Below are 12,635 nucleotides of genomic sequence, written 5' to 3' on the forward strand. Positions count from 1 at the left end.
TGATGCCCAAGTTTTAATTCTATTTGGTCTTACTACCAAGAAGCCTTTTGTTTCCTACCCTAGGACCTTCATTTTTCTAGATCCTATTCTAAAGTGGTAGCATACAATACAGATCATAATTGCCATGGCAACAGATTCATCTGCTAATCAGCAATGCAGTTTTATAGAAGCACAAAAGGTCTGAGTTTGGCCTTTGATTCTAAGAACCACTGTTGGGTATGGGCCAAGCTGCAGGAGTTTAATATAGCATTTCAGACAGGCCTTATAAAAATCTGTTTTCCTTGCAAGAATCTAATTTGGTAAGAATGGGTTACTTATAGGCCAGAAAACATGTTTCTATGTTATTTTTCACCCGTATCTAGCCTCTCCAATAAATAGTGAACACACTGATTGGCTACCAGGATTCATTTCCCCCTTCCTCCTCCTCTTGGAGAAAGGTTTTTTGTTTTTTGTTTTGTTTTTTTCCTTTAGAAATACACCCCTCTTTCACACTAGACAGTGGTTGGCAAACTCATTAGTCAACAGAGTCAAATATCAACAGTACAACAAATGAGTCAAAAATTTTAAACTTAACTTCTTCTAATGCCACTTCTTCAAAATAGACTCGACCAGGTCATGGTATTTTGTGGAAGCGCCACACTCAAGGGGCCAAAGAGCCGCATGTGGCTCTCAAGCCACAGTTTGCCAAACACGGGTCTGAGATTCTATTTTTAATTTCAGAACTGAATCCTGGTTAGTCCAAAGCCTAGACTCAAGTCTGTCTTGGCATTCTCTTCTACTGGTTCAGGAAGGGAACCGGTCAGCACATGGCATTCTATGGTCCAATAGTGGCAGCATGATCTATAAAGCTTATTTAAGCTCTTAAGGAGGAAATGCTATGGGTAGAGATAAGGTTTACTTCTCTCTCTTGTTCAGTGTGTTAAGATAGATTTGTCTGTTACTTGCAGCCATACTGGCTTTCATTAGCAAAGTCATCCTGTGCGCGAATTCATGTACCAGGCCTCTAATTTTCCATAAGATTCAGAAATTACTCTTTCTAAAATAGGTAGCAGGAGAAATGACCAGAACAAGTAAGAAAATTAAAAATATTTATCATGTGTAAGTACACTTAATTTTTATTACAAATCTATCATTATTATTTTATTTAAAAAAACAACTCTGAACATTTAGCTAGTGGTAGAAGCTTTCTGATTTACTTGATTGGATAATAAATGATTTTATGTCTGATAATTTTTAAGATCAGCACAGAGGTGATAAGCTATAACCAGCTTGCTCCTGATAAGCAGAATAGAATCTTCCTTATTTGTGCAAGCTGCTTGGAAGCTGAAAGATGTCAATTAAAAATCATTCAGTCTTGCAGCTGCACAGTATATTAAAATATATGGCACTTCACACCAAACGAGAGTGTCAGTGAGTAAATAAAGCCTTACGACAGTGGTCAGCATACTGGGGCTCACAAGCCACATGCGGCTCTTTGGCTCTTCCACAAAATACCACAGCCTGAGGGAGTCTATTTTGAAGAAGTGGCTTTAGAAGAAGTTTAAATTTTAAAAATTTGGCTCTCAAAAGAAATTTCAATGGTTGTACTGTTGACAGTTGGTTCTGTTGACTAATGAGTTTGCCAACTACTGCCTTAGGAGATCTTAAGATAAGGAAAATATTTATTAAAAGAAAAACTATTCTTCATGAATTTAAGCAATGAACAAAATGGGAAAATAGAAAACAAGGCAACAAAAGAATGAAGTGTTTTAAGCCAAGTATTAACAATTAACCCCGTGTCTTAAAAGCAGAGCATTTTGTGAATGCAAGTCACCGGTAATGTGTCATATCAAGTAACAGAAAAGCATTCAACTCGTTCAAATCCCTGGCATTTGGCCATCTTAATTGAACATTTTATTTATTCACATGCCAATTAAGTGGCTTTAACTACCTCTCTGGGTATTATTCTTTCATAATGACACAAAAATAGCAGAGTTAAGCAGATTCTTGCAAACAGGAATGAACATAAATACGTGCGGTGTCTTTCACTAATGAAAGCCAACAGTGACGTTAGTTGCTGAAACAGGGTCCGCCGCTAATGCTGATGGATGTTAACTTTCATTTTGGTCAAGGATCTACCAAGAGTCCCTGGAGTAGAAATTGTTTTTCACTCACACTAGTATCTCAGCACTAGCATAGAAAGGTGAGCCTTGTTTGGAAGCTGCTGTCAGAGTCAGTACACAGTCCATAATCCTGTGTGGTGCTTCTACAAAAGGAGGTTCCTGCCTCATGAATTGTTTAGGCATTTTCCATGAATTCCTAAAAAATATATCTATCTGTATGAAAACATCCAAATAAGAGGTTACAGACTCCCAGTATTTCACCATTGCTTCCGCTTGGATACACATAGAAACATTCTCTCTACAACAGTTGATCTTAACCAGGAGCAATTTTGCCCCAGGGGACATTTGGTGAGATCTGGAGGCATTCTGTTGTCACCATATGGGTGAGTGCTACTGGCACCGACTGGATTGAAGCCAGGGATGGTGCTAAACATCTTACAATGCATAGGACAGACCCCAACAACTAAGAATTCTTCATCATCTCCAGATCAATAGTGCTAAGATTGAGAGACTGCTCAAAAAAACTAACCGTATATAACAGGTAAAGGCAAGCTTAGGAGCCTGGCAGGTATGGGACTGTGAAAGGAGACAAGGAGGTGGTCAATGAGTTATATTTTGTAAAGTTGTGCTTTTTCCCTATGAGTACTAACAACATTGTAGCACTTGGCATCAGCAAAAATAAATAAATAAATAAATAAATAAATAAATAAATAAATAAAAATAGAACCATCAGTTTCTGCTACTTGCCAAGAATTTGATCAGGAGGGAGGATCCAAGATGGCTGCTCAGGTAGACACCTAACCGCAGCAGCACACAACAATTTCAATGGAATACAACTAAAATGTAGAGTGGACATCGCCCAGAGCTACAGGTAGTCGACTGACTGAAAATTCTACAACAAGAAGGAAAGAGATAACCAGAAGGAAAATCAGAGGAGCTGAAAAAAAGCCTAAGGTACGGAGACATGCTGCGCGCTCGCAGGCACGCGCGCCTGCGCGGAAAGATTGCAGCCGGAGAGGAGAGGGCTGGGTGCTGCCTGGCGTTCCCTAGCAGGAAGGAAATAAAACCCCCAGCCTGGGCTGAACCCCCGAACTGGCAACGCTGACCCCCAGTTATGAGCCAGACCCTGGGGACCCAGGCTCAGGCGGGGGAGACAGGGCTGTGAGGCGGAATCCCAAGCGAGCAGCGAAAAGTAGGGCCCCGGAAGTCGCGTGCACATTGTGCGCAGAGGACTGAATGTTGACTCTGATGCTGGATTACCCTAGCGTGAAGAAACAAAGCCTCCCGAGGCGCTGAGCCTCAGTCCGGACTGCTCTGAACCCCAGTCCTGGACCAGACCCTGGGGACCCAGGCTCGGGCAGGGGGAGACGGGGCTGTGAGGCGGAATCCCAGGGGAGTGGCAAAAAGCGGAGCCCCCAGAGTTGCGCGCACTGCGCGCAGAGGACAGTCTGTTGACTCTGATCCTGGACTCCCCTAGCAGGAAGGAGAAAAAAAAAAAGCTCCAGACTGGAGGAATGCGACAGGGAGCAGGAGCCCCTGCCGGACACCAGCCAGCTGGGCACTGGCAGGGAGCCGGGCGACGGGGTCCCCGGGAGGGGGGGGGGTGCCCCTGAGCCATCGACCTCTGAGTGCGGGCAACGGAGCCAAGGCCAGGGGCTGCTTCCTGGGCGGCGCCGACCCCAGCAACAGGCTGGAGCAGCGCGGGAGCCCGCGGAGAACAAAGCGGTGCCACAGGCCAATCTGCTGAGCTCCCAGGACAAGGAGGAAGAAACCAAAGTTCTCAATGTGAAGACATCAAGTGAGAGCAAAAGATAGTAAAATTACTTAAGAAAGAATACAAAGAAGATCTTGAAAATTCAAAGACTAAGTTAGAACTCAACTCACCAGCCAACATTGCAACATAAATGCGTTTAAAAAAAAAAAAAAAAAAAAAAAAAAAAAAAAAAAAAAAGGACAGAAGGTTGGAACAGCGGCGGCCAGGCCTAGAGTGCCCAGGCACAGAGCAATGGCAACCGGGCCCGGAGCAGCAACGGCCAGGCCCCAGAGCAGCAGCAGCCAGAACCAGAGCAACAACAGCCAGCACTGGAGCATCCAGACCTGGGGCAGTGGCAGCCAGGCCTGAGGCGGAGGCAGCCAAGCCCAGGGTGGCCAGTCCAGGAACACCCAGACCCGGAGTGGCCGGGCCCGAAGAAGACGGGCCCAGAGCAGCCAGGTTGGGAGCAGCCAGGTCCAGAACAGCAGTAGCCAAGCCCGGAGCATCCAGGCTGGGAGCGGCCAGACTCGGAGCGGCCGGGCCCGGGGCAGCCAGGCCCAGAGCAGCCGGGTCTGGTGTGGCCAGGCCTGGAGCAGCGGCTGCCAGGCTGGGAGCGGCCAGGCCCGGAGCAGCGGCTGCCAGGCTGGGAGCAGCCAGGCCCGGAACAGCCGGGTCTGGTGCTGCCAGGCCCGGAGCAGCGGCTGCCAGGCTGGGAGCGGCCAGGCCCGGAGCAGCAGCAGCCAGGTCCAGAGCAACTAGGTCGGGAGCGGCGGTGACCAGACCCGGAGCAGCTGGTTGTGGAACGAACCAGAGCAACAGAGGCCAGGCCCGGAATATCCAGGCCCGGAGCAGCTCGCTCTTCGCCTGCCCCTGCCCCATGGCTGCCTCTTAGACATGGCTGGAAACTTTTGTGGGAACTTGAGGGTCTGCTGAATCAAGTGATGAAGGCTTAGATCTGGATGTGTTGAGTTAGTATAGGGCTGGGGTGTTGATCTGTGAGTGCCTTGGGTGGGGCCTGGATGAGGCTGGTTGACCTATTTGGAAATGTCTTTTGTATGAAATGTATCATTGGGCATGTGGTGGTATTATTGATATGAGAAAATGCTAAGTAACTGATTTACTATCTGAAAAGGGATTTACTATCGGGGAAAGGGAGGGAGGAAGAGACTGAACATAAACTGCACCTATGGATGAGGACAATGGGGGATGGGGAGGGGGTGGAGGGTGGGATGGGAACCTGGTGGAGGAGGGAAGAAATGAGGAACCTTTGTAACAATTTGAATAATAAAGATTGATTTAAAAAAAGAAAGAAAGAATTTGATCAGGCACTGAAAACATCACCACTCCCACCACCAATGGCAAAATCTTAAATATAACTTTGGGTTATGAAAGTGAGAAAGAAATGATAGTTGTGCCTTCCCACCATGGCTGAAAGAGTGTAAGAATAATCCTACATCCAGAACTAATGCAGAAAAAAATAATGACGCAATGCAACATGCAGCAAGCCCCAATCAATTAGCAGCGCCCACGGAAGTCGCAGTGGGGTAGGAAGTGCCTGCAGCGCACATTTTTCACCTGAAAGCCTAGCACATTGCCCTTTTCTGGGCCTTCTCCAGGTGACAGGTCAGCACATTCTGCAACCTCCGGCAAGCATCTTCAGGCAACATCTCTTTCCTAACAGATAATTTTCAGCTGCAAGCACTGTTTCAATCTAATCAGCATTTCTACAGTCCGAAGCCTGTATTGTCCACCAGCAGAACCAAGTACTGGATCTCTCCTGGACCAGCCAGTTCAGTATAAACTGTAATAAAGCCACTTGAAGGAGTATACTTCTTCTTTAAACAAACAAAAAACTAACTTGGAGTTTTCAGAAAAGTTTTCTATTGGACCCTAGCAAAGGCTCCAGGATGTACTCATTGGGGTATACGACACATCAAGGAATAGCGTAATAAAATATAAATAGCCACTATTAAAATTCAGGTGGACTGAATCTTATCTTGCCCCAACTATCAACATCACCCTTTCAACATATATTTTCTAGTAACAGAAAAGCCACTTTATTGTCCACTGGGAAGCTCATCATAGAAACACGAGAACCATCTTTGCACCAGCACTTTCCAGTAGTCTCTATGGACATCCATTCAGTTTCCTAACAGTTTTCAGATTCACTCTTTTCTTCTATCTGCAGCTGCTAAGACTCAGAGACACCTCACACCTCCTTGTACCTCCTCTATCCACTACCCACACAGCAGTAAGTATAACCTTTTAGAAAGTTATATTTTTTAAAATAATCAGCAAAGTCAGGAGGATAAACTTAAAACTTCTGTTTTGCCATGCATGCTTCAGATAGGAAGATGAAAGATAGATAATGATAGGCAGACAGACAGATGAAGGACAGATAGATGGACAGGAAGGACAGGACAGACAGGTCATTGTAAAACACTCTAGGCAAATAGACTAATAGCAATAGCCATGTAACAAACTCCTTCTCAGCTTAGGAAGTAAAATATTTCAAGTAATTGAAATCCTTATGCGTTTCTTTCCCTGCCTCCTTCCCTTCTTTACCCAGAGGTGACAGAGTCTTGGATCTGGTATTCATCACTCCCATGCATGCATATTTAAATCTATGACTACTTGTGTATGTATAAATAAACTTGTATATGTATGAATATACAAGAGAGGCTAGGAAATGAGTGCAATTAACCCTGGAACAACATGGGCTGGAATTGCATGGGTCCACTCATATGCAGATTTTTTTCAGTAAATATTTCTGAAAGTATTTTGGAGATATGCAACAATTTGAAAAAACTGGCAGACAAACCATGTAGCCTAGAAATACCAAAGAAAATTAAGAAAAAAAATTATGCTTTTTATGAATGTATAAAATATATGTAGACACCAGTCTATTTTATAGATTACTACCATAAAATATAAATAAATCTATCATAAAACATCAAAATTTATCAAAGCTTACACACACATAGACCATACATGGTGCTATTCACAGCTGGGAAAAACAAACTTAAAGATGTAGATGGAACCATAACAATATAAAATTAACTGTAGTGCATACTGTACTACTGTAATAATTTTGTAGCCACCTCTTGTATTAATTACAATAGGCTACCTACATTAAGCAATCATATTGCTGCTTCTTCATATGAATTTTTTCACATTGCTGTTTCATTTTGATATCTAGTGTTAGTAATACAAATAACATCCACAGTGTTTTATATAATACAATATTGGTATCAATAAATACAGTGCTATCAATTTAATCTTCTGATTTTTAAAAAAAAAACACACACATTTGTTCCTCTAGCTTATTGTATTGCAAGAATACAGTATATAATGTGTGTGTGTGTGTGTATATATACATACATACATATATATATATATATATGTGTGTGTGTGTGTGTGTGTGTGTGTGTGTATATATATATATATATATCATTATTCTTGAGCCTTAAGGCATAATGTTGTTTACCCTGTTAAGTTTTGGACTTATTTGGGAGCTGCTAGCCCTTTTTCTTTCCTATTTTTCCTTTTTGGGATGGGAATGTCTACCTTATGCCTGTCTCACCATTGCATTTTGGAAGCACGTAACATGTTTGGTTTCACAACTGATGAGGAATTTGATGCTAGATCAAGTTAAGACATCCGGAGTTGTTAGAATTGAATTAATATAATCTTCATGTGAGAAGGACATGAATTTGGGGGGCCAGCGATGAAATGTTATGGACTGCATGTGTGTGTCCTCCCAAAAGTTACATGTGGAAACTCTACCCCCAAGGAGATGGTAGTAAGAAGTAGAGTGTTTGAGAGGTAATTAGGATTAGATGTGGTCATGAGGGTGAAGTCAATATGAAGAAGTCGATATTTAGTGAGAATCAGAGCCAAATGGTGAGCAAATCCTAATGCTGTCTAACTCTGGATTCCAGCTATCCCAACACAGTCGGTGAGATCTGGCTATGTGACTCAAACATTTTTTCTTTATTCTTGGTTTCAGACTACTTTATCATCTGAACTTACCATATCACTTGAATTCAGAGAGCTAAGAATGATGACTTCCTCTCCCCTGTCTAGCGACAGGGCTGGAAATGTTGCAGTGACTGGACAACTTAAGAAAGGGCAATAATATCTATACCTGATATGGCACACTGCTACATTTTATTAAGGATTATTAAACATTATTAATGTGTGGCAATAAAAATATTTTTTATCTATGGTTCAGTTTAAAAATATATTTCATACTTATTCTGCCAATGTAAATAAGCTAAAAGATAAACCTGCAAAGAATTAAAACAGATTGGCAAGCTAAGACAAAAGGGTCTGGCTGGAAACCCACTTTTCCCACCATCTCTCCATCCAGACACAGTTCTCCACAGAAGAATGCTTCTGATGACTGTGCTCGTCAAGATTCAGAACCATGACTGCTTAGTAAGTGTTCTTCAGGTTCATAAACAGAGGTATTTCCTTTCTTGTAAGTTTCCAATAGCAAAAGCTAACTGTACAATCAAGCACACGTCTCTTCCCTAGGGCTGTGTAGACTTTTTATTTAGTTTGGTATCTCTAAACTCTGACACATATCAAAGATAATTCTTCTGGCATATGACCTTTGTTCTCCCCCAAGGTTGGAAGGAAAGGCTTAGACAATTTTAACCTAATAGGCATTTGAAATTTAGATAGTGAACCAGCTTTTAAACTTCTCACAGAAACGAATCTCTTGGTTGCATTTATATCACAGGCAATTAATTTGGCTGAAACAAATATTCTTTGATGACCATCAAGCATAAAACTGAGTAATTTTAATATGATAGAATTAGCATCGACTGGGGAATATTATGCAAAATTGGTATAACCAAGCAAGATCAAAAAGGCTCTCTGATTATAAAACATCAAAGGTTTCAGGCACGTCCCTCCTCAGAGACAAGTCTAAAATACAGGGAAGCCCATTTACACCATTATATGAAGGAGTGATTTTAATGATGACAGGCAAAGATAGAAGACAGGATTCCAGACTTGCCCTGCATCAATTCCATGAAGTGCTCTGTTATAGAATGGTTCACACTCAGTCCCTGCCATTCGAGCAGGAACACATTATTTTTACTAATAAATGCATGGTACTGGGAAAAGCAGATGATTAGTAGTTAGTGCCAGTTTGACCAATTACGAGACACGGAACATTTCTGATTACAGCTCTTGTAAAGATTCAGAACCCTGATTCCAGGTTATTTCCACGTTTCTGAACATTCTTCTCATTTGTGAATACATTTTCCCCCCCAGGTAAATGGAAGGGACATTATATGGAGAAACCATACAAATGTATAACCATGCATTTATAAACCATGAATTTCTGTATTAATCTTGCTGTTACTGTTAACTAGGCTATATACTTATTTTGTTCTGAAGTTATAGAAACAACTTTCAAAACTTTTTACTGGAATTAAATTAGTTAAAACAGCATCCTAGAACTTTTTTAATAGAAGTCAGTATTTTAAACATGAGGATGGAGGAACGGGAGGGAGAGGGAGAGGATGAGGGAGAGATCCAGGAGCACGCCCCATTACTGGTTCTCAAGCAGTGCCTGGCCGAGGTCGAGCAGGTGAGCAGCTACCCCTGGAGGTGCAGGCGAGCACCAGCCACAGAAGCTGTGGCACCTCTTCCAGAACTCGGCCAGCTCCGTGGCCTGGCTCTACAGAGACCCAGTGTGTCAGCACAGGGACATTCTCTCTGGGTCTCCTTCCAAAACGCAGCCACCAACCTCTACAAAGAGAGCGTGGATGCCCATCAGCGAAGTTTTCATATTGGGATGCAGATTGGCTGTCAGCCACGCCATTAGGAGGTGCTGGCGTGGGTTAAAAAAGCACAGAGCTATTTGCAAAGAAGATTTAATCAGCTTCCTGTGTGGGCAAGTTCTTCCGCCAAGAAACCCTAGAGGGCCCCCTCCTCCCAAGGCTGACAGTAGTGTCCCCTAACCCAGGGACTTCCCGGGAAACTAGCTCATCTCTAGAGATTGATTTGCACCCCTTCCAGGAAGCCATAGCTCTGCATGATAAAGCTGTTTAATCGTTTCCTTGGAAAATGGTTAAGAGTGTGCCTGTGGATCCATGGTCATAGTTGGGTTTAGGTTCAGGTATATGATCTTTTTCTTTTCTCTCCCATTACAGTAACTATTTGCTCTAGAAATGTTTATATAGGATGGAAGCTGAGAACATATAAGGGCAAACTTTTTAATGTTGGCTAGCCCATTCTAAAAAAATATTTTCAGAAAGTTAGTTTGCGCTTATTGATTTTACAGTAACACAGTCTTCTGCAGCACTGATTAGAATGTATTGCTTTACACTTATATTGTACATGTTTCCTTACTGGTAGAATTCTGGTAGAATTCTTAAAACACAAGAGGAAGTTCTTGTGTTTTAAGAATTCCACCAGAGTAATCACTTCCTGGAGGAGCCTGGCCAATGACAGGATGGTGAGGCAGGCAATTGTTGAGACAGCTCTCCTGGGAACTACTTCTGACACCCTAAGCTCATGTGCCCGTAGAAGGTGAGAGTTGATGGCTCAAGTGGGAGTGGACAGATGGAAGAATAATCGACTTCCCTTATGTCCATTGTCCCTTAGGTCCTTGGCTTTGTTAGGCAGACTGTCAGAGAACAGGTCCACTTCACTGATTATCACTACCATCTCCCAGGCCAGACTTGCCATAAAAAAGGCATTCTTGGTCGAGGGGTTTTAGTTATTACTGGAGGAGCCTGGGTATATGTAGTCAATGAGTCTGGTGTTGCTTATTCTCTAATACAGACTTTCAAATAGAACTAGGAGAAATACTTCTACAGGACATTGAATGCTGCTATAAAAATAAAAACAAAATAATGATTTGGCTGAAGCCAAGGTGAAACATGGGATTGTGCCAGTGACTGAGCATATAGAAGTGATTAGTGAGTCCTGTTAAAAGTTAACATTCGGGCTATAGTGTAGGTCATTCAAAAAAAAAAAAAAAGTAAGCTGGTAATAAAAATAGTGAAATAAGTATACACAAAGGGCTTCTATATCCTTAAATTTTTAATGCTTATAGAGATTCTTGTTCTCTGTGGCAAGCTTGACTCTTATCTTAAAACTAGAACATGGAATTTGAAAAAGTTTTTATTTTCCCCCCTCATGACTGTGAGTTTGTTTAGGATTAAATTAAAAATTAAAACACGCACGCGCGCGCACACACACACACACACACACACACACACTTATTGCAGGGGGAAAAAATAAAGATTGTACAAAATAGTTCAGAAAAGCCAATGAATGAACAATAACAACTACAATAAGAATCAACAAAAAGTGAAGGGGGGGAAGAAGAATACGATTTTCAAATTTGCACTATCAGACTATTCAAAATGTATTTTTCAACAAAAATTACAAGGCATGTAATAAAACAAGAAATTATACACCATACAAAATTTAAAAAGAAACTTTCCCCAAAGAAGCACAGACATTGGACTTACTAGACAAAAATTTAAAATATAGTTATTTTAAATATGTTCAAATCTAAGTAAAACCATGTCCAATTAAGGAAAGAAAATCCTGAGAATGGTAGCTCACCAAATTGAGAAATAAATATACACTAATAATGAACAATTGGAAAAGAAAATTAAGAAAATAATTCTATTTACAATAGCATTGAAAAGAATAAAATACTTAGGAATAATCTAATCAAGATGATGAAAGACTTATATACTGAAAACTATAAAACATTGCTGAAACAAATTAAAGAAGATACAAATAAATGAAAAGGCAGGACATGTTCTTAGATTGAAAGCTTAATCCTGTTAAGATGTCCACATTGCTCTAGCTGGTTTGGCTCAGAGGATGGAGAAGACTGAAAAGTCCTAGTTTCAACTCTGATCAAGGGCACATGCCTGGGTTGTGGGCTTGATCCCCAAAAGGAGGCAGACAATGAACGATTCTTACTCATCACTCATGTTTCTAACTCTCTCTCCCTCTCCCTTTTTGAAATGAAATATATATATTTAAATGACGTCCAAATTACCCAAAGTGATCTATAGACTCAATGCAATCCCTCTCAAAATCCCAATTACATCTTTTGCAAAAAATGGAAAATTTATCCTATGTTCACAGATGACAAGACCTTAAATATAGAAAATCCTAAAGAATCCACAAAATAATTATTATAGCTAGTAAATGAGTCAGTAAGTTTGTAGGGTACAAAATCAACGTGTATCAGTTGTATTTCTACATGCTAGCAGCAAGCAATCCTAAAATGTAAACAAGAAAACAATTTCATTTACTAAAGCATCAAAAAGAAAAAGTGGCAAACTTAAAAATAAATTTGATCAAGAAGTTAACCAAGTTTAAAAATAAATTTAACCAAGCCTTGGGCACTGTAAACTACAAAATATTGTTGACATTCTTTAAATAAGTGAAAAGATATTCCTAGTTCATTAATTGTAAGACTTAATATTTGAAGATAATCTGCAAATCCAAAAATTCAGTGCAATTCCTATTAAATGGCAAAATTCCTTTTTTACAGAAATGGACAAACTGATCCTAAAAAATTCAGGGACCCAGAATAGCCAAAACAAACTTTAAAAAGAAAAAGTTGGAGGACTCACATTTTTCAATTCCAAGGCATTCTACAGTAGAGAATCAAAACAGTATAGTATTTGCCTAAGAAGAGACATGTAGGTCAGTGGGATATAACTGAGCATTCAGAATGGGATCCATAGAATTAATTTCAACAAAGGCGCTAAGATCATTTAACGAAG

At 41.0% G+C, this 12,635-nt stretch overlaps 1 pseudogene; it reads left to right on the top strand.

Moving 5' to 3' along the window:
* Positions 1-9,364: 9,364 nt before the first annotated feature.
* LOC118717760 lies at positions 9,365-9,924 on the top strand (annotated as a pseudogene).
* The last annotated feature ends 2,711 nt before the right edge of the window (positions 9,925-12,635 follow it).

The sequence above is a fragment of the Pipistrellus kuhlii genome, unplaced genomic scaffold, assembly GCF_014108245.1.
Source record: "Pipistrellus kuhlii isolate mPipKuh1 unplaced genomic scaffold, mPipKuh1.p scaffold_m20_p_13, whole genome shotgun sequence".
NCBI lineage: Eukaryota > Metazoa > Chordata > Mammalia > Chiroptera > Vespertilionidae > Pipistrellus > Pipistrellus kuhlii.